Here is a 25,007-nt window from a genome sequence, read left to right on the forward strand (position 1 = left end):
ATGCATCACCTCAGGATTGGCAGAGTGGGGTGGTTATCCTGATCTTTAAGGGAGGAGACCAGAGGGTGTGTTCCAACTACAGGGGGATCACACTTCTCAACCTCCTTGGCAAAGCCTATGCCAGGGTGTTGGAAAAGAAACTACGCCCGTTAGTTGAATGTTGAATTCAGGAGGGACAATGTGGTTTCCATCCCAAATGTGAAACAACTCACCAGCTCTTTGCTCTCAAACAGATAGTCAACGGGTCATGGGTGTTTGCTAACCTGGTTTACCTTTCTTTTGTACACCTGGAGGCTTATGACAATGTTCCCTGAGATGTCCTGTGGGAAGTGCTGCGGGAGTACAAGGTGCTACATGCTTTCCAGTCCCTCTATTCCCAGAGTGAGAGTTCTGTCCGCATCCTTGACAATAATTTGAGTTCGTTCAAGGTAGGCATTGAACTCCACCAAGGGTGCATCCTGTTCCCATTCCTGTTTGTGCTCTTCATGGACAGGATATCAACGTGATGCCGAGTTGGGGAGTGTATCTGGTATGGGGACTTGAAGGTGGCATCACTGCTGTTTGTTTCTTGTTTCTTCAGAGTGGGATCTCTAATGCACACTTAAACCCTTTACTGCCATGTATGAAGTGGCTGGGATGAGGATCAGCACCTCCAAATTAGAGATTCAGGTTCTTTCCTGGAAGAAAGTGGAGTATTCTCTCCCAGGTGAAGGAGCCGTTGTCCTTAGTGGAAGAGTTTAAGTATCTAGGTGTCTTGTTCATGAGCGATTGACTGGTGGATTAGTGTGGCAGTGATGCGAGTTCTGTACTGATCCATGGTGGTGAAGCAGGAGCTAAGTTTTCGCAGGAATCTATGTCCCTATCCTCATCTATGGTCATGAACTTCGGATAATGACCAAAAGGACAAGTTTGCAGGTACAAGCGGCAGAAATGAGGTTTCTCTGCAGGGTGGCTGGGCTGTCTCTTGGAGGCAGGATGAAGAGCTAGGAGTAGAGCCGATACTCCTCCAGAATGAGAGGAGTCAGCTGAGGTGGCTTGAGCACCTGATAAGGATGACTCCTGTAGGCTTCCTTTGGAACAATACTAGGCATGTCTCACTGGGAAGAGGCCTTGAGGATGATCTAGGACACTGGAGGGATTAGATCTCCAGAGGGATTCCCAGACCACCCAAGAGGAGCTGGAAACTGTTGTGGAAGAAAGGGAGGTCTGGTCCTCCCTACTTTCCATGCTGCCGCTGCGACCCTAACCAGGAAAAGCAGCATGAAGGAAAAGAAGATAACGAATAGCATAAAAATTAAATGTGGTACGTTTTTTTTCTCTTGCAATACAGGAACAAGGGGAAGTTTATCGGAATTGAAATACCATACAAATAGAAATACTTTTTAGTATAATTCTCATTTTATCTTTTGGCCATGAGGTTCAAAGGCTATCATTCAAACTTAGTAGGATTAAAAAAAGGATGAGATCTATATGGATGAGAGAGGGTATCCTCAGTCCTGTTGGAGGGGATAATTTTTCAGAGAGAGAATATAGACCCTAATGCTTCCATGCATAAGTCAATAGCTAACTGCCTGTAGTTACGGAAAAACTTCCCCAATGGGGCAAGTTTTTTCATGATTGTCTATTAGAGTTTTTTATAATGGCCACTTTGAGAACCCATATGCTGGATTAGATGAGTCATAGTTCTCATCCAGTATAACAATTTCGATAAATCCACATACTGATTATGACAAGTCTCATCAAGATGAAAAGGGTGATAGAGAAAAGGGCATATTTGCATTTATTCTCACAACACTGGACAAAATCCCTCATTTAAAATATACTTGTTCAGGACCAGTGACAGAACTCACCAGTGTCCCCTGAATAATTTCATTTTATTCTTTGGATTTAATTGTTGTACCTGCAGATAGAAGTTAATCTTTTGCATGGTATATAAACCTTGTCGAGTGGGAAATTCACTTTAAATTGCTTTGCTATTGGATCCAATTTTCATCCTCACTGATGGAGAAAATATTTTTGTTATGAAAGGATAGTTATGTATTTTAACCACTTCATCTTTAAATCTAAGAATAGTCTTAACAATGAGTTCTTTATTTTTGTGTACATGGTGCTAATTTGGTTATTTCCCAAAAACATCATCTGTCCACTATCATTCTCAATTAGTAAGGATTGAAGTCAATTTGGGGATACCACTGGAATATTTTTATTAATATCTAGCACTTTTTATCTTCAAAGCACTCTACTACAATTGACCAAATCCATTCCTGACTCGAATGGCATTACGCTTGGGGGTAAATATAGCATATGAGCTATATTTCTTGGAATCCTCTTGTGAGGTGGATAGCATTATCCCTGTTTTGCAGATGGGATAACAGGCAGAGTGGTTGATATGCCACAACTACTGAGGGAGTGGGGGCAGGAACCAGAGCAGCAATAGCGGAATACCTGGGTCCCACTCGTATACTGAGTCACTAGAAAATACCTCTTTTTGCCTGACCACAAATGAGCTTTCAGCACCCCATTGACATAACATGGATGCCATCAGTAATGATTCAAAGGTAGAAGGGGAAAAAACAGCCCCCGCACTTACTGGAGGAAAAGGTTTCACAATCCTTCAAGGATTCCAGGCAGCTTTCAGAGTACCAAAAGAGCTTCTTACGAATTTGTGTTTTGAATTTCCTTAACGACATCAACCCTCTGCCATGCATTAATCATTATCAACATATTGATCAAGATACTATTTTTATTTCCATTGGAATCTTATCATAAACACTTCAATTGCTATCCAGAGCATTCATGTGAATCATTAGATTGCTAATCTTAGTAATGATCAAGTTATAGTTCATATGAAAAAAGTCACTATTAGATTCCACCCCTATTGTTATGGAATGGTTGGCAGCCCAGTGCTTTTGGGGTGTTAAGAGGCCTTATTATAACGAGGACATTTACAATGTGTTTAATGATGTTGACAGTCAAGGGCACACAACCCTAATATGAGACACTGTTACAGTAAAGTGTATTTGAATTAGAAGTGTCAGCTGTGTGTGTGAGAGAGGAATAAATTGTTTGAAGTAGTTGATTCAAATGAACTATTATCTGAAGAAGTAAAGCTGTCATAGTATTAAAATTTGTATTTATGAGCTATGCCCATACAGCAAACCACTCAGAAATTTAGGGGTGAAAGATTTTTATATACTCATTTAGGATGCCTTTTAATATTGCCTTCATGTTTGCTTGGTTAAGATGAGAAATAGGAAAATGTGGTGCATCTTTGGTTTAAAATTCCTATTTTAATAATTCATTGCTATTAGGACTAACTGTATATGGTCTCAGCAAAAGGGAAAAAGTCATTTGAATGGTATGTGGTGGGTAAGGATCAAAAGGTTCAAGTTCCGGTTGGATAAACACAACAGACACACAATGCCAGGCCCTCAGCTGGTGTAACTCAGTATAGCTCCAACAGAGTTCCAATCAGTATAGCTCCCATAGAGCTAATCTGACCTACACCTGAGGATGCGGCCTAGCGTGACCAGGTGTCCCAATATTCAGGGCTTTCTCTTATATAGGCTCCTATTACTACCCCATCCCCTCACTCCCTGTCCAGATTTTTCATTCTTGCAATCCAGTCACTCTAATCTGGCCCCATACAGGGAAGGCACTGGTCCTCCAGGCAACCAAAAGGAGATGGTGCATGCTGAGAATGGAAAGTAGTGGATTCATTAAGCCACTCAGAGACAGTGAGGTAACTAGGTATCTCTGGTTGCTTTGTGAAGATCCCAATCTAAGGTAGGGAGCAGGTCACCAAGCATCTCTTCTCCAGAGAATATTTTTGCACTGCAGTTAGAAAGTAGGGCAATGTAGCAGGATGGCATGCCTGCCACTACAGTCAACTCACAGTTTTTATCACAAGTCTTGCAATATTTGGTGCCTCTTGTTTAAGCCCCAGCTCTTGGATTCACATGATGATGTAAGAAACCCTGCGTTTTTAAAAAAATAAATTTCTAGTCCTGATGGTTATGAAGAAAATGTGAACTCCAAAGGGTCAAAAACCAGAAGGCAAATACAAATTCCCAGATTTAGTTTTTAAAGTCTGACTACTTCTTGGGGACTGACTTGTGATTTTTGAATATCTGGTATTAGTAGTAATGGAGCTGTCTTACTGGCCCTATAGATGTTAGAACCCTACATAATGTTGCTGAAGCTCTGACGACTCATTTTGACCATTGAGGCTCATTAACTCAATCCTGGATATAAGGGGAAGTGGCAGCCTTTCTCTGAATGGGCCCTGAAGGGGTATCACTACGAGTATCCAAACTCATGGAAGAACCATAGGCCAAAGTTTGTAGTGATTTGAGATAATCAATAAATCAAAAATTCAGGGACGGGATGTGTTTGATCACTGACAAAGACTCAACCCAATCATAGGGGGATAGGGATTTATAGAAGGCCATATTGAGATGGGGAAGGGAAAAACTGAAAAAAAAAAAAAAAAAAAAAACCTCTGTGTAGTTTAGTTCACTTCAGTGGATTGCTGAAGGTTTTGAGAAGAGTGACTGTCTTTTTAAACTAAGCTCATTTGCCCATGTACAGCATCCCTATGCTGCTTGCATGCCTGAGGTGAAATATTTCTTTATAGTTCATAGGAAAGGTGGTAATAAATGATGAGCCCTGCAGTGAACTTTGTAAAAGGTTTTCTAAACCTGCAGTTTTATAGTTCTGAACACAATATAATTTTCTTTGATCTATACATTTTGTATGTTTTCTAAAGATAGTGGGAATAGAGAGAAGCTGTGCGTTCCCTTTGAAAATAAAATATCACAGCAATAGAAAACCAAAGACAGTGGGCCAAATTTTGCTCTGGATATACCAAAGCAGTTCTAGAATAATTAATTCTAGAGTATCTCCACTGAAATCAATTCAGTCTCTCTGGATTTATCCTGGTAAGAATGAGAGCAGAATTTAGTCATTAACAAAGGATTTCAGTTTAATTTCAATGGCTGGATTAGAAGTCTATAGAAAGTGTGTTCACTCCAAATGGTCACAGATCATACCATTATTTTAATTGACAATTATTCACAGGGTGACCTTTTTCCCCTTCTGGCCTCTCTGCTTGTTTAACAGGTTAACATTTGTTGAAAACCACATGCTACTCCAGTGGGCACAGAGCAATCAGAACAAGCAGAGTGGTCTGAATTCAGATGTTGGCCATACTGGTGAAAATGCAGGATAACGCCACAGATTTCAGTGGAGTTACTTTGGATGTACATCTATATGACTGAAATCAGAATCGAGTTCCTAGTGTGTAAGCAAGGGAAGAGTAGGCTTGATCACTTGAAATGGTAAGTGTGGGGTTAGTTTCTCATGGCCTTCGTTATTAATAGGAAGGTAGGAACATCAAGAAACTTGGGGGTTTGTGAATCTTGTAAACTGTTCTTTGAGTCAGTAGATTTAAGGTGTCTAGTGCAAGTTTGTGAAACAGTTTTCTTTGAAATTGAAAACCCCTTTTGGTGTTTTTTATTTTGTTTAGTCGAGTAATTCAGTGGACTTGGGTTTTAATTTAATGTTGTGTTTCTTCTAGCAGAAGGACAGCCTGTTTGTGTGTGTTTCGAGATGTGTTTGTATAATATATATTTAAAAAATATCAGAGAAAGGATGACACAATTGCATCACCTGCATATGATGTGTCTGTTTACTGTGCCCACAGTCATGTCAGAAAGCAGTTTGTGCTTCTCCTGTTCAAAGACTTGGGAAAAAGCTGTCCTCACTGAACAATGGGCATGTAGAAGTTGCTGAAGAGTTTAAGCAATAAGTAGAGAGGAATGATTTAGTCTTGTACACAGGATTAATATTTACAAGGAGTCACAGGGGTCTGTTCAGAATATCATAGAAATGTAGGGCTTTAAGGGACCTTGAAGTTGTGAAGTCCAGCTCCCTGTCCTGTGGCATGACCAAGTAAATATTGATAATCTTTGAGAGGCATTAGTCCAACCTGTTCGTAAAACCTCTAATGATGGAGATTCCACAATCTCCTTTGGAAGTCTATTCCAGAGTTTAAATACACTTATAGTTAGAAAGGTTTTTTTTTCCCCTAATATCTAACCTAAATCTCCCTTGGTGCAGATTAAGCCCATCACTACTTGTCCTACTTTCAGTTGACATGGAGAGCAATAGGTCCCAGTCCTCCTTATAACTGTCCTTAACATAACTGAAGACTGTTATCAGGTCCCTCCTCAGTCTTGCCCAGTTTTTTTTAACCTGTCCAAATAGGTCAGGTTTTCTAAACCTTAATCACTTTTGTTACTCTCCTCTGGACTTTCTCCAATTTGTCCTAAAGTGTGGCTCCAAGAACTAAACACAGTACTCCAGCTGAAGCCTCATTAGGGCCGAGTAGACCAGGACATCTACCTCCCATGCCTGGCATATGACTGTCCTGTTAACACACCCCAGGATGATGATGATCTTTTTCGCAACTGCATCACATTGTTGATTCACCTAGCCAGTTACCTCCAGTTTTGTAATTGTACTTTTTGATATTTTCTTAAGTGTACAACTTTGCACTTGTCTTCATTGAATTTGATCTTATTGAATTTGCCACCGTCAGTGAAGACATAGCCTCAGAAATATGTTTTTTGAAGATCCCACTAGATACTCCTTCCTAATTTGACAGCAAACCATCTACTCTTTGAATCTGGTCTTTCAACCAGTTGGTAGTAAGTTCATCTAGACAACATTTCCTTAGTGTGTTTGAGATTGTGATATGGGAGCATGTCAAACACCTTATTAAAATCAGGATATATCATGTCCACAGCTTCCCCCACATCCAATAAGCCAATAACCCTGTTAAGGAAAATAATTGTTGGCTTGGTATGACTTGTTGGCTATTCTTTATAATCCTAGTTTCCAGTAGGTGCTTACAAACTGGCTGTTTTTAATAATTTGTTCCAGTGTGTTTCCAGATTGCAATGTCAGGCTGACTGGCCTGGAATTTTCTGGGTCCTTTTTTTTGCTCCCCTTTTTAAAGACACTAACTATGCTTGGCCTTTTGCAGTCAGTTGAGACCTCTCCCATCCTACATCCAACATCCCTAATGTTTGTGCTGTTCTTTTTTACTTCTCAATTTGTACGTTTCCACTTTCTGTAGGATTTTTTATTTTTTAGGTCATTAAAGAGCTCTTGATCAAGTCATGTTGGGCTATTACTGTTCTTTCTATCTTCCCTTTGCATGGGGATAATTTGTGGTTGTGGCCTTTAATACTGTATCCTTGAGAAACTTCCAGGTCTTCTGAACTCCTTTATCCTTTAGATTTTCTTCCCATGGGAACTTACCTACCAGTTCTCTGAGTTTGTTAAAGTCTGGTGTTTTGTTTTAAGTCCATGGTCCTTATTCTGCTGTTCGCTTTCCTTCCTTTGTTTAGAATCCTGAAATTTATCGTTTCATGAACACTTTTTTTTACCAAATAGCCTTCCATCTTTCATATTTGCAACCAACTCCTCCGTGTTGGTTGGAATTAAGTCTAAAATGGCTTTTCCCCTGGTTATTTCCTCCACTTTCCAAAACAAAGTTGTCCCCACTACATTCCAAGAACTCATTGGAAATTTTGTCTTACCAGATTATTTGGATCTATTTTCAGCAATGGGTCCTGGATCAATGAAATAGTGAAAGAACTTTAATGCATGAGATACTGCTTTGATACTGTTGAAACCCTGTAACTCTGGTTGTAGATCATCACTTTTTTTGGCTTTATGGTTTCTTGGTTACCTAAGTGCGTACAAAAGGTGAGAGCAAAGAAGTAAGATTTTATTAGGCTGGAAAAATGAGCCAAGCAGTCTGACAGTAACTTTTTAGAATTAATAGACCTGTGTTTTAACCAATGTAGTGTTATATTTGTTCACCAGTTTTACTGCATTGAGTTAGACTGGAGTTAACAGAGTTAATTACAGAGAACCAACACAACATGTTTGGGGTGAATTCAAAACTAACTGTATTTCCTGTTTACACAGACTTTTACCTCCTTGCTCTGTGTCACTTAGTGGCAGCTCTAAACATTCACAACTAGCAACACAAATTGGGTCCAGACTGTGACAAAGACCTGAAAGAAGACGACTATTCTAACTGCAGAAAAGAATTTGATATTAACATATAAGTGAACTAGGTGGTTTGGTATACTTCAGACAAATAAAACACTATATTTTGAAGTAAATATGTTTCATCCATTCAGGAGTTGGCAAGAACATGATCATAACACTAACAACAAATTCAGTAGCAGATTAGTAATTTGAAAAACACGGATTTAGTTACTTTTTTCCAGTTAATTTATTGGGGGGGAAGGAACCCCAAAAGAAGTCTGACTAGCATTCTCCAATTTTAGGTCTTTTAACATTCATTTGGTAGCAGCCAGCAGCATAAAATTAAACCCTCATTTCTCTCTGCTGAAGTTTCTGTCTTTCTCAGTTTGCAACGCAATTGTCATGCATTGTAATCTGCTAGTAGTAGAAACAATAATTGTATGTCTACACTGTCATTAGTAGTACTTTCTCTTTCATTCTTTTCCCAGTGGAACCCACAGAGCTAAAAGTGTATTCTTGCTCCTGCTGAGTTTCCTGTGTTTGATCCAATAAAATCAACAAAAGCTGGATGAGGCCCTTGTACTCCAATTATACCCCTGGAGTGACCTTTCTCATCAGGTGATGTGATCTTGGGGTTTTTCTCTTCTAGGACAGAGTTGCTGTTGTCGATCCTGTGCTGTATCTATTGCCCTGACATGACTTGAGTCGTTTGGGAAAGAATTAACTGTGTTTTAATACACGCAAATGCAAAGTCATATATCAAGGAATAAGAATGTAGGTCGTACATTCAGGATGGGAAATTGTATCCTGGGAAACCATGAGTATAAAAAAGACTTTAGCGGTCATCATAGGCAACCAGTGAAAATGAGATGCAGTGCACTGCTATGGAAAAAAGAGCTAACATAGTCTCTTATTTATACATCCAAAGATCATCAGATAAGAATAGAGAGGTGATATTTCTTCTGTATATGGCAATTGTGTGAGACTGCTACTGGAATACTGTGTCCAGTTCTGATTTTCATGGATGTTTGAAAAACTGGAGAAGGTTTAGAGAAGTGGTGACAAAAATGACATAAAATCACAGTTTAAAATGAGACCAAAAGTTCAATCTATTTATTTTATCAAAGAGAAGGTTGTGGCAACTTGATCAGATCTATAAAAATCTTCCCCAAGTGTATATATTGGAGTGTTAGAGGGCTCTTTAATCTAGAAGAAAAAGTCATAACAAGATCCAATGGTTGCAAATTGAATTAGAAAATTTCTAATTTGCAATAAGATTCAACTTTTTAAGTGAGGGTAATTAACTATTGGAGCAGATTACAAAGGGAAGTGGTCAATTCATCACAATTCATCACTTTAAGGTTGAATTTCTTTCTAAAAGATACATGTCCTGGGTCCAATAGAAGTTACTAAGCTTGATAATGTTCATTTACAAATAAGCCTATCCCCTGCAAGAATCTGAGGGAAATTCTATGGCCTGTGTTATGCAGGAGGTTGGGTTGGAGTGGTCATTATGGCCTTAAAATCTGTGGATTTCAGGTATTAATATCTGCTAGGGCAGAGCTGCTGCTGACCAACTTTTTTTTCTGAATATGTTGAAATATTGTATTTTTTCACTATTAAACTGCACAGTGCTCAGTCTCAGCTGCAGGAGAATTTGGCTTGAAGACATTTGCATACCTACTGTTATCCTTTTGAGCTGTAATTAAGTTTATCATCTCTGCTGCAATTGAGAAGATAAATACAGGGAGACTTCAATCTTCCTGGTGCTATATCATTTCTCTTCATTGGGGAGAGGGGCTATAAATGCATGGATGTATGTCTCATAACAAAGAGATGTCTTGTCTTGTATAATATATGCATCCAAAACCCTGAATGAGGGCATGGATAGTAATGAGATAATACAAGGTTAATTAGAACAATTTTTAAAAAGATATTTGTAATTTCTCCAAGCAACTTTATTTCATTTAACTTGTGCTTGTCACAGCCCCTAAAAATAAACAGGCTGCTTTGAACTCTGTTCACAAGTAATTCTCCTTGAAACAACAGCAAAGTTTAATGCAGTCAGCAGAAAACCACTTTTCTGCTAAACTTCAATTCTCTTGTTGCTGCCAATTTCATTTAAGATATTGCCTCATTCTCATCTTTGCCCCAAATAGTTAGTTCAGGCCTGCAAAGCTTTGTGAACCTTACTCCATGTATCTGTAAGACTTTCTCTTTCATGGCCCCGGGACAGGGGAGAGGGGACTATATAGGTGTTAGTCACAGTTTGAGTCTTGTATGTATGTGACGACACAGCATGAGATATTAACTTGATTCTAGCTCGATCCTCATGGTAAAGCAATATGTTACACATTCATTTTCTTTTAGTAAAGAAAACAAGGTCACTTACTGGGTAATGCTACTTGCTGAACTAGATAGTCAGCTGGTGTAAATTGCTATAGTGTCAATGGTTTCAATGGATCTATGCTGGTTTACAGCATTTGCACATCTGGCCCGATAGCTCCAGTTTGTCTATTCAGCTTTATAAGAAGGTATCAGCAGATATTCAGCACCACCTGAAAAGGCAACTGTGGGGTAGCTCAACCCCAGTGGTAATGGGTAAAACCACTTAGAGTTCTGTACTGCATAGGTGGACTCACTGTATATTCACCCCATGTACCATCCCACTTGTCAGTCTTACTGAAATAAATTCTAGTGTTCTTCAGGCAGCAGGTCTCTCAGCTTAGCTAAAATGGGATCTCCCCATAGATGGGGTCTTTGGCAAGCTTTCTGGGGTGGGAACCACTCTTCAGTATATTCCACAGTGCCATAGAGACCACTGTCCCACTACTAACTGAGGGGATGTATTCAAGGCAGTGAAATTTCAACCGAAGTTAATCTTTAAGTGTTGTATTTTTCCACTCTTCTGTTATATCTGAAGCACTGGCAGTCCTTAGGGCTGTATAAAATTTAGATTCATTTGCTGTTGTGCCCTCACAACTAGAAAGTTCAGAGGACCAGTGACTTCAATTTGATCTGCAGCAGCAGGGGAGTCCAAATGTAGCGTAGCAGCAGCTTTTGCTGATCACACCTCCCACTTCTTTTTTTCCCCTCTACTAGAGAATTTGCCAGGAATATAATGTGTAGTTTTAATTTGAATCTTCAGTGCAATAAAATCCACCCTGTAACCTTCTATCTGCAGGATTAGCCTATTGTGTCAAATGTTACAAGGCACTTGCATCAGAGGAAGGATATAAATGCAATGAGATGTTTTCAGTTGATAGCCATAATAGAATGGCCTTGAAGCCAATAGCCATAACGTGGTTGAATTGCAATAAGACAGTTTTGATTAATCTAATTTATTTCCCTTTTTTGTTCAGTAGTCGTCAGTCTCCAAAATCTAACTCCAGGTTCTCCTGTACAAACGTATGCCAGTCAAAATCAACACAGAAATACAGATTGCATTAAGCTAAGGGCAGGCTAAAAAGCTATTTCTGACTAAATTCACTTGTAATTTCAAGCAGATAAGGTACTGTTCTTCCCTTCTTGTCCAAAGATACTGTGCAATGTAGCTATGAGCTGTGCTAAACAGATTCAAGCTCCTTCCCTTAGGGAGGCTGAATTTCAGCAGTGAGTGAAGTGATCCCTCTACAGTATATCGGGTTGTTTAAGATCCTTTGGAATTAAAGGTGTGATATAAGAGTAAGTTATGAGTAGACACTTAGAGCTGTCTCTGAGCCTTTTAATTTATTTTTTGTTCAATCAAATCACCTTTTCTTTTCATAATGGGTAAAGTCCCATATGTTAGTCTGGAATCTGGTAGGTCTACTTAACACTGTTACCTGTTAGGATCAGAAGATTCGGAAGGATGTTACTTTAACAGGAACATAACTCCCACCATCTCACAATTATATAATGGCATTAATAGAAGTGTCATTTCATTGTGGGCTTAATATATGTTGCATGCATTGTCAAACAATTCTTAAATGTAAATTTGTGGTGGTGCTGGAGTAATTTTTTTAAGAAGGTGTGATTGTCTGGGACAGCATAGCTCTGCATCAAGATCGGGAAGATCTCCAAGAATACAGAATGTGCAAATCCTATCACAAAGTTGGCTTTTGACTGTTTAACTATGAATGTAGCAAAGGTTTCAGTCTTAACTATACTTATCTTAAAAAAACTGCACAGTTAAAACGATGGAGGCTTGCTTTTCTCCTCATAGCCTGAAATTATAGTTGTCTTTGTTGTATTTACAATCCACTTTTATCTCTAACAGGCATACCAGTAATTTTCCTTCATTAGGGATAGTCATAATGTTAGTGATAAGTTTCGAACAAGTATCTTATAGATGAACTAGATCCCATTCTTTTTCTTCAGGAACTATCCCAGTTACTACTTATCTACTCTGGCAGTAATTTATCACAGCACTGTCCATCAGATTGGAAGGCAGAATATGAATGCTCCTCCAAGGGGGACCTATCCTACTCCTAGTGAAGTCCCATTGACTTCAGTAGAAGTATCTGTTCCCAAAAGAGCACAAATCCAACTAAATTTTCAATAGCAATTGACTTTCAGTGGCACTTAGGCATTTGGGAAAATCTCCCTTGTGGATTTGATCAGCACTCTCTTTTAAAAGACAAAGTAAGCACTCTGGACCAAGTATAATATCCATCTTCCACTGAGTGCTTTCAAATTTTTATCACCAGATAACTATACTGTAAGATAGTTCAGCATAGGAATTTATTTTCTCTCTGTTTGAATCCTCATAATGTAGATCATTGTCATGGGATGCATTTACCAGATTTATAAATAAGAAATTTTTTAATCTCTAACAAAGATACCCTCAAAACCCAAGTCTTGCATCCGGCAGTGAAAAAATAAACCAAGTAATAAATAGCTATGGATGGATATGATGCTATAATGGAAGGGATATGGCATTAAATTTACTTTCAGATTTCATGATGAGAAAGTATACTGCTGACATAAGTTCTGAAATTTATTTACAGGGTTTTAATTTTTTTCTATGTTCAAGTGTTACATTTCTAAATCTGTGAACTAGATTTATTAACGTATTTTTCCTACTGTTTTTGTATTATACAATTTGTATATTGTAATGTGAAGTGATGGAAACCTTAAAACGATAAATCTCTACTACCTTTTTATGTTCTACAGCATAAACTAGTCTGATTTATGGCTTTTTAAATTGTATTTGTTACTGCACAATGAAGCAATATAAAGTGTTAATTTATCCTCTTGCATTTTTGCCTTGTTCTAGTGTGATGTGAATATGCATTGTGTATATGGATTTCATTCTGTCTGTGGTTAGTCTCTTTTTGGTACAATATAAAAGTATTCGTTAAATTTTCTAGCTGATTCTTTCTTTCCTTGTATTGTAGTCTTGGGAATCGTTGCAATAAAGAATTATTTGTTTAGGATTATGTAATGAAATAGCAAATAATAATTTGGATACTATTAAAGATCAGTGCTGGTTTGTATGTGCAAGCATTTTACTACAAAGAGCATCACAATCCAAGGTACAGTTCTTAACACAACATTTTACAGTTTCTTCATTCACCATTTGTACAGAATAGCTAATATGTGTCTACCTACTGTAAGTGTTTGTAGCAACCACCTGGCTGTATACCCTGGCAAATGGAACTTCATGGGGATAGAACTCAGATCCTCATGATCCAAATGACCCTAATATTTGAGCTCAGTGTGTCACCGGTAGCTGCTAGGTTCTATAATTCCATGTAGCTAACTATTTCTGAGGACAATTTTTTGCATTCCCACTAATCATTTCATTTCAGTAGGTAAGGATACTCAACAAAGTTTCACATTTATATAGGCACATTTATATAGGCATACTGAGTTTCATTTTTAATGAGTAAATTGTAAATTACTTCCTCTCATGTATATTTATTTAACAGGAAATCATGCACAAACTTCTACAATTTTAGGTTGGTTTTGTAAGGAGTTTCAGGTTCAAATTAGAATAAAAAAAGCTACACATTTATAAGCTATAAAACTTCTGATTCTCCATTGCACCTGCAATGCTGTCTGGTTTTTTAGGGTAAGCTTTCACCCCCTGCTGTCCCTGATGGCAAGCCAATGGCAATGCATTCTCATTTCTTAATGAATTCTAATTCAAAGGAGTATCCACTGGAGTTTCTGGTTGGCTCTGCAAATGTCATTCTCATCGGGGTTGACAACCAATATAACTTGCTGGGTTTAAGATTTCAAGCACGCACTGGGGTCCACAGCTATCAATGACACTCCCGATAAGAGAGAGGTGAGAGTCCATCCTTAATGGGCATTACCAGGAAAATTCAAATCAGAAGGTGTGGGTCTTTATAGTTGACCCATGCACCAGTTAGATTTGCTAAATTTCTGTATCTGGAGAATCTGAATTATTGCTTTGATTTACCCCCACATATAGTACTCTCAACATTATGTTCTTCTATACCTTTCCATTCACTGCATTCTTTAAGAAGTAACTGCTGGCTACCTGCTATAGAATATATATAGAATATAGTAGGTGATTATCAGTTTTTAGGGGATGCTTTGTTACCTCTTGTTGGCAGTTTACTGCTCTGCTTTGTTTTGTCATTGGGGATTAAGGTCAAGAAGGACTTTCACTCTTGGAATTTTTAACCTTAATTTCATTATTGCATTTTATCTTCAGGGAGTCTTCATCATGGTTATCTGGAGAAAGTGAAGTGTGTGTTCATGCATGCATTCGTTTGTTCATCCTAACATAAAAATAAAGCAGAAAGGAAGTATTGGTGTCCTCATCATAATATAGAGATCTTCTTCCTAAAAGTAAAATCAATAGGACGGGCTGTTGCATTATTATCCATTCCATCACCCTGACATTTGCTTCTTAAACCTAAATAATGATTTATTCAGAATTTGTGTGCATATGTATATTACAAAACTTGATGGCTTTTCATTGTGATGTTGGGAGAGCATTAATGGGTTGAGGAGCTTAGATAGAATATGACTGAATTATTTTGAAAATGTTATTTATGGAAGAGCGGTATTGTAATATCTAAATGGAATGTCTTTCTGGATCAATGAATTTTGGAAACTGTATGAATATTATGTTTGGAGCAGTACATTGGCATTGGTAAGGCCGCATTTAGAGTATTGTGTCCAGTTTTGGGACCCCCTCTACAAAAAGGATGTAGACAAGTTGGAGAGAGTACAGCGGAGGGCAACAAAAATCATTAGGGGGCTGGAGCACAGGACTTATGAGGAGAGGCTAAGGAAACTGGGCTTTTTTAGTCTGCAAAAGAGAAGAATGGGGGAGGATTTGATAGCAGCCTTTAACTACTTGAAAGGGGGTTCCAGGAAGGATGGGGCTAGGCTGTTCTCGTTGGTGGTAGATGACAGAACAAGGAGCAACGGTCTCAAGTTGCAGTTGGGGAGGTCTAGGTTGGACATTAGGAAAAAGATTTTCACTAGGAGAGTGGTGAAGCACTGGAATGGGTTACCTAGGGAGGTGGTGGAATCTCCATCTTTAGAGGTTTTTAAGCTGAGGCTTGACAAAGCCCTGGCTGGGATGATATAGCTGAGGTTAGTCCTGCTTTGAGCAGGGGGTTGGACTAAATGACCTCCTGAGGTCCCTTCCAACTCTAATATTCTATGATTTTAAGAAATAATGGAGGAAATCCTGACCTTATTGAAGTCCATGGGAGATTTGCCCCTAACTTGAATGGGGCTAGGATTTTACCTATGGTTCCTTCTCAAAGTAACTCTCAATTTCTGAATCAGTCTAATCTCATGGAACTCAGAAAAACAGAGGCAATCAGAAAATAAATAGCTAAAGATGAAGGTGATTTTTCTCTCAGAAAAACCTCATTTGTCATTTATTGCTTTCTTAACATTTGAAATGAGGTTTTAGTGGTGGACAGAAGTAAAGCATCACTGACTTCTACATTTAAAAAATATCAAAGTGGGGACTGAAGTGGTATAAGGTATATAAGATGATCTCTGGTATAGCACAAAGAAGTAGTGGTTATTCTAGAGTGCTTTTCTCAGATACACATCATTTTAAATATTGAATTTTTTTTTCTTTTGGCAGTATGGTAAAATGGCATGTAAAACACATAATTGCTATGAGATACTGTATCTTACTCTGCTCTCCTCTGTATATGTTATATGTGCACTGGTCATTCTTAAACACTTGCCAATTTTGTCTTAAATAAATAGATTAGGTATTTTGACATTTGTAGGATAATCTTAACTCTCCCATATAGCCTATGGGAAATATCTAGATTAATGCATCATTGTCTAAGGCAGTTGGAAAGTTTCTACAGATGACCACTATATAATGCAAAATACATCCTACTTGCAAAAAAGAGAATATAGAATGCAGATATCATGAGCTATTTATCACCAGTCAAGGTTGCCACTAAAGTCTTAGCTGGTGTAAATCCATATTGTACACTGAGGTAAATGAAGCTATGCCACTTTGTACTTGAGGCACAATTTAAAATACAACAGGAATTTTACAAAAAATATGGTTGGTCTGAATAATCAAGTGTGGTGATAGATTGTATTCTCCTTTATTTTTGTCTTCGTCTGTAATTTATGGACAATTAAAAATAAAGGACCAGATCATAAAATGGTGTGAATTGACATAATGCAATTGACTTCAAGGGAACTATACTAATTTATATTATCCAAGGATCTAGCCCTAAATATCCTTAATTTAAATTTGTTGCCAGTGTTTAATGAAATGTTTCAATGATGTCAAGACCAATGTTACACTTAAGTCTTCGGGCAAGACCCTCAGCTGGTGTAGTTTAACTGAAATAACAGCCCATTGTTGTAAACCATTTATTTCTAAAAATATTCTGTGACGTGAAGTAGAAGTGCATTTTACTGAGTCATGAGTGGCTATTACATAAATTATTCAGATTTTGTTTTTCTTTTTATTAAAATAGAGAACTGCTGAAATTTAAATAAAATTGAAAGCAAACAAAATCCTCTGAAGATCCAAGTCGTCATGTCAGAACACATCCTGAGCAGCTGAGATCAACTTGGGGAGGAATTTTTGGAATAAGATCTGTTTTATATCCCTGACAGAAGATCATCAGGAGCACAAGCTAGAATATACCAATGTCTGTCCATTAACAAGCATTAGAATTTAGGACTAGTATTAAACATGGAGGATGAAATCTTGGCTCCATTTAAGTGGGTGGCAAAACTCGCAGTGATCTTCATGAGGCCAGGATTTCACCCATACTGAAGGCTAAATTCTCAGTTGATATAGGTGGTGAAACTCCAGTGAAGTCAATGGAATTGTGCCATTTTACACCTGCAGGTAATCTGGCATGTGAATCTTCATTGCTTAATTCTTAAAAAGCTTTTCACCAATTACAAGTTCTGAAAGTATTACAATACCCTAAAGATAAAATTAAGGATTAAAAATAAGAATTCAGACGATGTATAGTGTATTAATTTTTCTTACATCATGTGACTGGTTATGCATCGTTATAATGAAAGAACTATAAACAAAATTGTTTAAAACAGTAGTAAAGTACATAGTCAATAGTATTGGTGGTATAGTAGCAGCATAACCTTAGTGTTGCTTTGCAACAATACTTTGCGTTTCAGAACTGCAGAATGGAGACAGAAAAGAGATGACAAATATCTTTCAGATTTGAACCAAGGAACCATTAAACGTTTGAGAGCACCTTACATGCTTACAACCTTGTGCAACAAAACCTGTTTTTAGTGAAAAAGAAGGATGACTGGTCACTGGGGTTATCTCATTATCTTTTTAATAACATCATGGCATCTTTAACTTGGGCTTGGAAAGCTGAGAGGAATCAACCTTCATTAAACATCCCCAGGTATCCAAAGTAATAGGAACAGTAATCCAGTTAATTTAGCCAATTAAGGCTAATAGGAAACAAAGTGGGAAGTTGGAGGCGGAGCTCCAAGTGAGGCAGGCTGGTAATAAATGCAGCAGCATAAATGAGAGACAGATGCAGGAAATGTTAGGCTGAAATAGAAAGGTTATTCAAGGCATCTATTGATAAGAGAGGATGACAAAAAGGAGTAATATGAGTAAGCAAGATCATATGGAGGGAGAACTGGAAAGGTTACAGAATAAAGTTTTATGTGTAACAAACAGAACGTAAAGCAGAAAAATGAAAGGACGAGAGCAACAGGGGTTAATAGAAACTGTAAATATTGCATGTCTGGAGAAAGATGTTAAGATCATTTAACTAAAAATTAAATAAATTATTTTACCAAAGGAGGATGGGCAACTCATGCCAGAAACAAACACAAATCTCCCAAGGGAGGAAGAAGGAAATCAGACTCATGGCTGAACAAGTAGTTAAAGAATTAGAATATCTGAAGGCAGGCAAATTGCCAGTTAGAATTCTGAAGGAAGTAGCCAGAGAGATAAGGAAACCTTTAACATGTTCACAGAGAGCATGAAGTGGATTGATTGCCCATCAATACATCCTATTCCATGTGGCAGAGCCACAAGCTATTTCAAGCCATATCATCTACCATTGTTTTGGTCCATTTAAAAAAAAATGTAATGCAAGGATAGACTGGGAGAAAGCTGATATTCCACAATGTGTAATGGTATTAAGGAAAACTCTGGAATCTATAAACCAGTATTTTTTATTTCTGCAATGGAACACAAAGTAGAAACAGGAATCAATCAAAGAATAGGGACTTGCCAAGAGAGTTGTGATTTAATTAAGGAGAGTGAGTGTGGATTCCTGCAATAAGAGATTGTGTTTAACAAATTTTTTTGAATTTTTCTTAGAACTTTAGGTTTCAGGGCACAAATATTATGTAAGGGCGCTTGTATGGCAAATATTGTCTGTTTAATTATGATACACAATAATTACCTTGTCATTGCACACAAGTGCATGATTTTCTACTCTAATTTAAAAAGTAGATTATGAGGGAATTTATTTTTTATCTAATATGCAGCAGTCTGGGGTGATGACTGACTACTATGGGCCACAATATGCCTTATTGAAGGATGTAATTGGGGAAGAAATATGAATATCGATGAATATCCCCTTGCAGAGTTTATACTCAGTTGTTTCACTAGGAGGGCAGAGTTTGATCTCTCACAAGACCAACTCCCAAGCATTATGGATCCTAAGGTTCTCTGTAACTTCTGGCACCATGGTCTTGGGGACTCCCATAAATGAAGGGGTCTTGACTTGAAAGATCGTACAGTCTGGAACTTTACTATGTTTTCCTTTTAAGCTTCACTCGAGGATGGGGAAAGAGAGGAACAGGCACCCCCAGATATCCTCCCACATGTGAAATGGAGGCTGCTGGACCTTCCTTCTATGCTGAATGGTAGAGTTTTTGCATGCAGATGAGGGGATATGATTCCCCCATGTAACTAAATTACGTATCATGATCTCCTGAAGTTGCCCCTAACTATGCAGCATGTTCCCTTACATTATTAAAAGTTTGTCTACTCGGGTGTCCCTCATCACCATAGTTTCTGAGCGCTGGGGAACAAGAAAACTTGTCCACAAATCTCCCCAGGTTTTCACTTCTGTAGTACCATCACATCACTGAACAGGGTTAGGCCAGTGACACTGCAGAAAGAGATGAGAGGGCCTGATCTTGAAATCTGGCACTATGTCAAATCCTTAGGAAAACATACTTTGGTAGAGGTCTCCCAGTTTACCGCAGCTGAGAATCTGACTCTTGCTAAATTGCCACACAAGGCTGATCTACCCATAAAGAAATTATGGTGCAGAGTTGAGCTACATTACTTGAGAGGATAACAAACAAATAAGGATGTGTGGTGAAAAAGAAGGCATTTTTGAGTGAAAGCATTTTAGGGTGGAGGAAAGCAATTAATAGAATCCCACAAGCACCAGCATTAACATGGATTGTGTTTATTTTATATAGCAATGATTTCGGAGAGGATATAAGGTAAAGTGAGTAAGGTAATGGAATTTGTAGATTATACTAAAGCCAGGTGATATCAGAATGGTCATACAATTAAAAACATCATGGGCATGATAAGTACATGGTCAGCTAAACAGATTATAGTATTTAATTCTTAAAAAAATTGTAAATTAGTAAAATGAGGCACAATTGGGACCAAGCTTTTTACCTAGCAATTGCGGCCATGCAGGAAAGCCCTGGTGTGTTCAATTGTTCTTAGGGTAAGCTTGATAGTTCACATTTCTTAAAACAATGAACAGGAAGAATGTTCTAAATAGAGTAAGTAAACCTTTGACATAGCATTCCAGAATAGAAAGATTATGGAGATAGGTGACTTCAATACAGACATCTGGCTAGATTAATCAAAGGGGTGTTAACATGTTTAATATTTTATAACTACTTTGTTTAAATTTAGCAAGTGCCATTCTTATTTATTCCAATATGAAAGGCAATAAATAAAGAATAGTTCAAGAATGTGTGAAATTACTGGATTCCTGTCAATCTATAGCTAAACAGTAATTAATGGATTTCTATATTTAGCTAAAGAACATGACATATGTACAAACTGTCTATTTTTAGATGATACAGACCTATAATAATTTAATATCAGCATGATCCTGGAAGGGGAACAGTCGCAGACCCAGTTGGTCTGAGTATGAAGATGACTAGACTTTCTATTTCAATAAGCAGCAACACATTTAGTGCTCTCTCTGTGTACTTGTGGTTGAGGCACCAAAGTGGAACTCAGGAGACCTCGGTTCCACTTTTGGCTCTTTCACAAACTTCCTTTGTGACTATGGGCAAGTCACTTGATCTCTCTCTCTCTCTCTCTCTGCCTTAGTTCCCTATCTGCAAAATGGAGTTACTTGCCTTCACAGGTCTATAGTGAGGTTTAAATGCATGAACATGAAATATTTGGTTCTTCAAGTTTTGGTTCCTATCTGTATTCCACTGTGGGTATGCATGTGCTACATGTGCCTGGAGTCAGAGAGTTTTGAAAACAGTGTCCATTGGTCCGCCCATGCACCCTCGCTCTCCTTGTGCCCTCAACCGAGGAGATAAAGGGTGGAGCAGACTGACCGCCTCCCTAGTTCCTTCTTACCGCAAAATGGCCTGGGTTGGAACCTCCATTGTCCAGAGCTTTGTCTTCCTTTTTTACTCTTTAATCTGTAAATATATATCTGTTTAAAAGTTTAGAATTTGATTTTATAGTTTTAGCTACATTTTTAGCGTTAATTTCCCCATGCCAGAGAACCCACCTCACCCCCACTACTATGGTACAGGGTGAGGGATTTGACTATACCCAGAATTCAGGTCTTCAAAATCTGTTCTGCTTGCTCACGCTTTTCTCTGTCAGTGGTGACCTTCAACACTTCCTGTATGGACTTGGGAAAGCTCATGTTGCAGCAAGGTGCTGTATCTGCTTTTACCCGTGAGGGGCACAAACTTTATTTCAAAAAGCACCTGAGGAAGATAGCAATGAGGGTATAGTTAAACTCAGGCTTACGGACCCTCCTACACCAGCAATTTATTGGCCTGACTCTTCAAAAAATGTACATCCTGCCATGAGATCCAGCTTAGGAGCAATGGAATCTACCCCCATAGATGTCCCCCATCAGGGTCTTGTAGGGGTGGCATGAGAACGTCATCCTCTAAGTCTACCTCAGAGAAGCCTGATTGAACTGTGCCTAAACTAAGCAAATTTTCTTTTGGCCCATCCCAAGTCTCAGGGTCATGACAAGAAAGCCCAGGGATCCAGGGCTCCATTGGTACCAAGACCATGTTGTGGTAGCAGCCATACCCCCAGTACCACTCAAACCTAAATATCAGGAACCATTGGTACTGGCAAGAGGTGATCATTTGGATCTTCAACCATCAACAGTGCTAGCACGGTCTTGCCCTACTGTGGTGCAAACTCTCAGATCAGTCAGTTGAGGTGGACAGGACCCCTTGCATCCAGGAAGAAAAGAGACTTATGCTACAACTGATGACAGTTTTGCTGTCCCTGAGGCTCAATATCCTCTGATATACAGGCCTTCCCTCTATGGACTTCATGACTCCACAAGGAGAGTCAAGTTATGGGAGGAGTCTGTCCCCATTCCATCTTCTCTCCATGGTTTCCCTCCAGTGGAACCATTGGTACTACCTATAGCTCCAGAATTGGAATTTTCTTTGTTGGAAGACTCTGAACCACCCAAGGAACCCAGGTGTTTTTCTCCAAGAGACAGCCTCTCAGAAAGGGCACCTGAACCATCTGAAACCAACCTCCACCTCGGCACTTCCTGTTAATGATACTCCTCTTTTTAACCAAAAGGAAGATGAGTCATTCTATACCCTGAAGGACTCCAAGGCCACCTTCTGCTTTCTGGGAATATACACACCTGCTACAAAGAGAAAATCCCACAGACAGACCTACAATCCTAGACTGATGGCTCATCTTATCAATGAATTTACATTCCACCCATAAGAGACAAAGAATCCAGGAGTACCACTTCTCTTTACCTTCTATGGTGATAGTCATCGCAATCCCAGCCCTCATTTAAATAATTTTTATGGGAGTTAGGAAGCTGCAGATCACCAGTGATGCCAGCATCAACCCATTCCTATACATCCTTTGGAGGTCATCAAGCACTCTTTTTTTTTTTTTTCCAAACTGGAGTTCAATAACAATGGGTATGAGACATCATCCAGTGAGATTGTGATCACATTCACTTCCCTGCTCCTTCCAAAACCCACATCCTTGTCTCTTTTAAGGGACCGGTGTCAAGAGGAAATTTTTTAAACAAGAAGTAGAATCCCTCCTTCTGCAAGGAGCAATAAAACAGGTACCTCTTCAACATTGGAGGAGGATATTTTCTCAACATGCTTTCTAGCACTCAAAAAGAAAGGCAGCTGCAGAACCAGCCTTGATGTCCACCATTTCAAAAGCTTCATTTGTGAACTGCAGATTCACATGGTCACTCACACATTTATAATCCCATCCCTGGAAAGGGGCATTTGGTTTATAGCTCTTGATATAAAGCATGTGGACCTTCACACTGCTCATAGATGGTTTCTCAGGTTCAGGGTAGGCCCCAAACATTTTCAATTGAGTGCTCCCATTTGTCCTTGCAACATCCCACAGGATCTTCGCAAAGATCTTCTCAGTAATAGCAGCCCCCATCATGTGTGACCATTTTCCCCTCTTATCCTATCAATGACAGGCTTCTTGTTGCCAAGAGTAAAGAGGCCTACAAGCCGATTTTAGTTAATGCTTCATATCCTGTCTTACCTTACCAGCTTAAACTTGGTCTTTTTCTCACTCCAGCACACATTATAGACTTCATCAAAACAGCCCTATATTCAGTCATGGTGAGGGCTTATCTACCTATGGGCAAATTGCAAGTGATGGATGATCTCACATATTCTATCATGCACAACCTTCGAACCACTAGCTACATGTTCTAGGTTTCTATCTATGAAGGTTGCATTCCTTGTGGCCATGACCTCAGCTAAGAGGAGAGAAGGTTGAAGCACTGATGGTGGTGCACCATGCTCCATAAAGACAGTCTCATTGCATTGACATCCTAAGTACACCCCCAATGTAGTTTTTCACTTGAACCAGTCAATCTCCTTATCTGTGTGTGTTTGTTTGGTTTTTTTCTTTTCCAGAAACCACACTCATCCAGACAGGAGAGGAGACTTCTTTCCCTTGATATCTGACCAACCTTAATCTTTTACCTGCAAAGGAAAAAGTAAATCAGAAAATCATCCAGACTGTTTCTCGTCATAACGGAAAGAGTCTGAGGTCAAGCTGTATTCTCTGAGATTCTCTAAATGGATCTTGAGCTGTATCTTATTCTTTTATCTATTGTCACATCTTCCTCTCCCTTATGGAGAGAGCGTTCATTCTACAAGAGCACAAGCAACATCAATGGTGTTGCTTCAAGAAGTACTTTTACTCAACATTTGCAAAGCAACACATGGAGTTACATCCATGAGACATTAAGCTCTAGTACAGGACTCTTCTGATGATGCTTCCTGTGGGGCAGTGATCCTTCAAACACCCTGCCACCTGCATCCTCGCATTCTCCTCCTACTTCAGTACTGCTTGTTGGTCACCGCAGTGGAATACACGTAAGGGCCAGCACTCTAATAAAAAGAGTAAGTTACTTACCTGATAGTAACTGGAGGCTTTTTGAGCTGTATCATCCCTATCTATATTCCACTACCCATCCTCTTTCCCCTCTGCTTCACATCCTGGTCAGGGCACCAGGAGAGCAAGTGCACATGCATGGACACTGCTTTCAAAACTTTTCACCATGGGCACATGGAACACATTCACACACACGGTGGAATACAGAGAGGAACCACACATCTTGAACTTCCAATTACTAAAAGGTAAATAACTTGTACTATGGCAATGAGCAGAATTACATTTGTCTGAAAAATAAACAGACCTCAACTTAAACCCATGTTTAATGTATTGGCAAGGCTGCATTTTACTTGTTAATGAAGTTAATTTGGAGTAGGTACAAGAACACCTTGGGAAAATATAGTCCCCAAATGATGTGGGATTTTCACAAAGCTAGTCTTGAAAAGCATTTGTTTATACAGAAAAGGGTAAATATTTAAATGGTGCACAGAAGTTAAGCAAATGTTGTTGTAAATCTCATTAAAAGTTAACAGTATCTGTGACCATTTCTCATGTATATTGGTGCTTTCAAATGTTTACACCTATCCTCACAGCAAGCTACAGTTGTCAAACTAGTCAGAGTGAGCCAAATCCTCAGCTCGTGTAAATCAGTGTACATCTATACAAGTCAGTGGAAACTAAATTTGAATAGTCAGTATCCTGAGATATATACAGAGATTTTAACCAGTTTATACCAGCAGACATCTGGCCTACTATATTTTGTAAGTAGTTGACAAAAGTTCATGCTGCTAGAGTTCATATGTGTGCTCAATTACTGATGCTTCTCTATTAGTATTAATAAAAGTTATTAATGCCTGTGGAGAGGGGC

The sequence above is a fragment of the Emydura macquarii genome, unplaced genomic scaffold (genome assembly GCF_026122565.2).
Source record: "Emydura macquarii macquarii isolate MOO-44397 ecotype Brisbane River unplaced genomic scaffold, CSIRO-AGI_Emac_v2 contig_1390, whole genome shotgun sequence".
Taxonomy (NCBI): domain Eukaryota; kingdom Metazoa; phylum Chordata; order Testudines; family Chelidae; genus Emydura; species Emydura macquarii.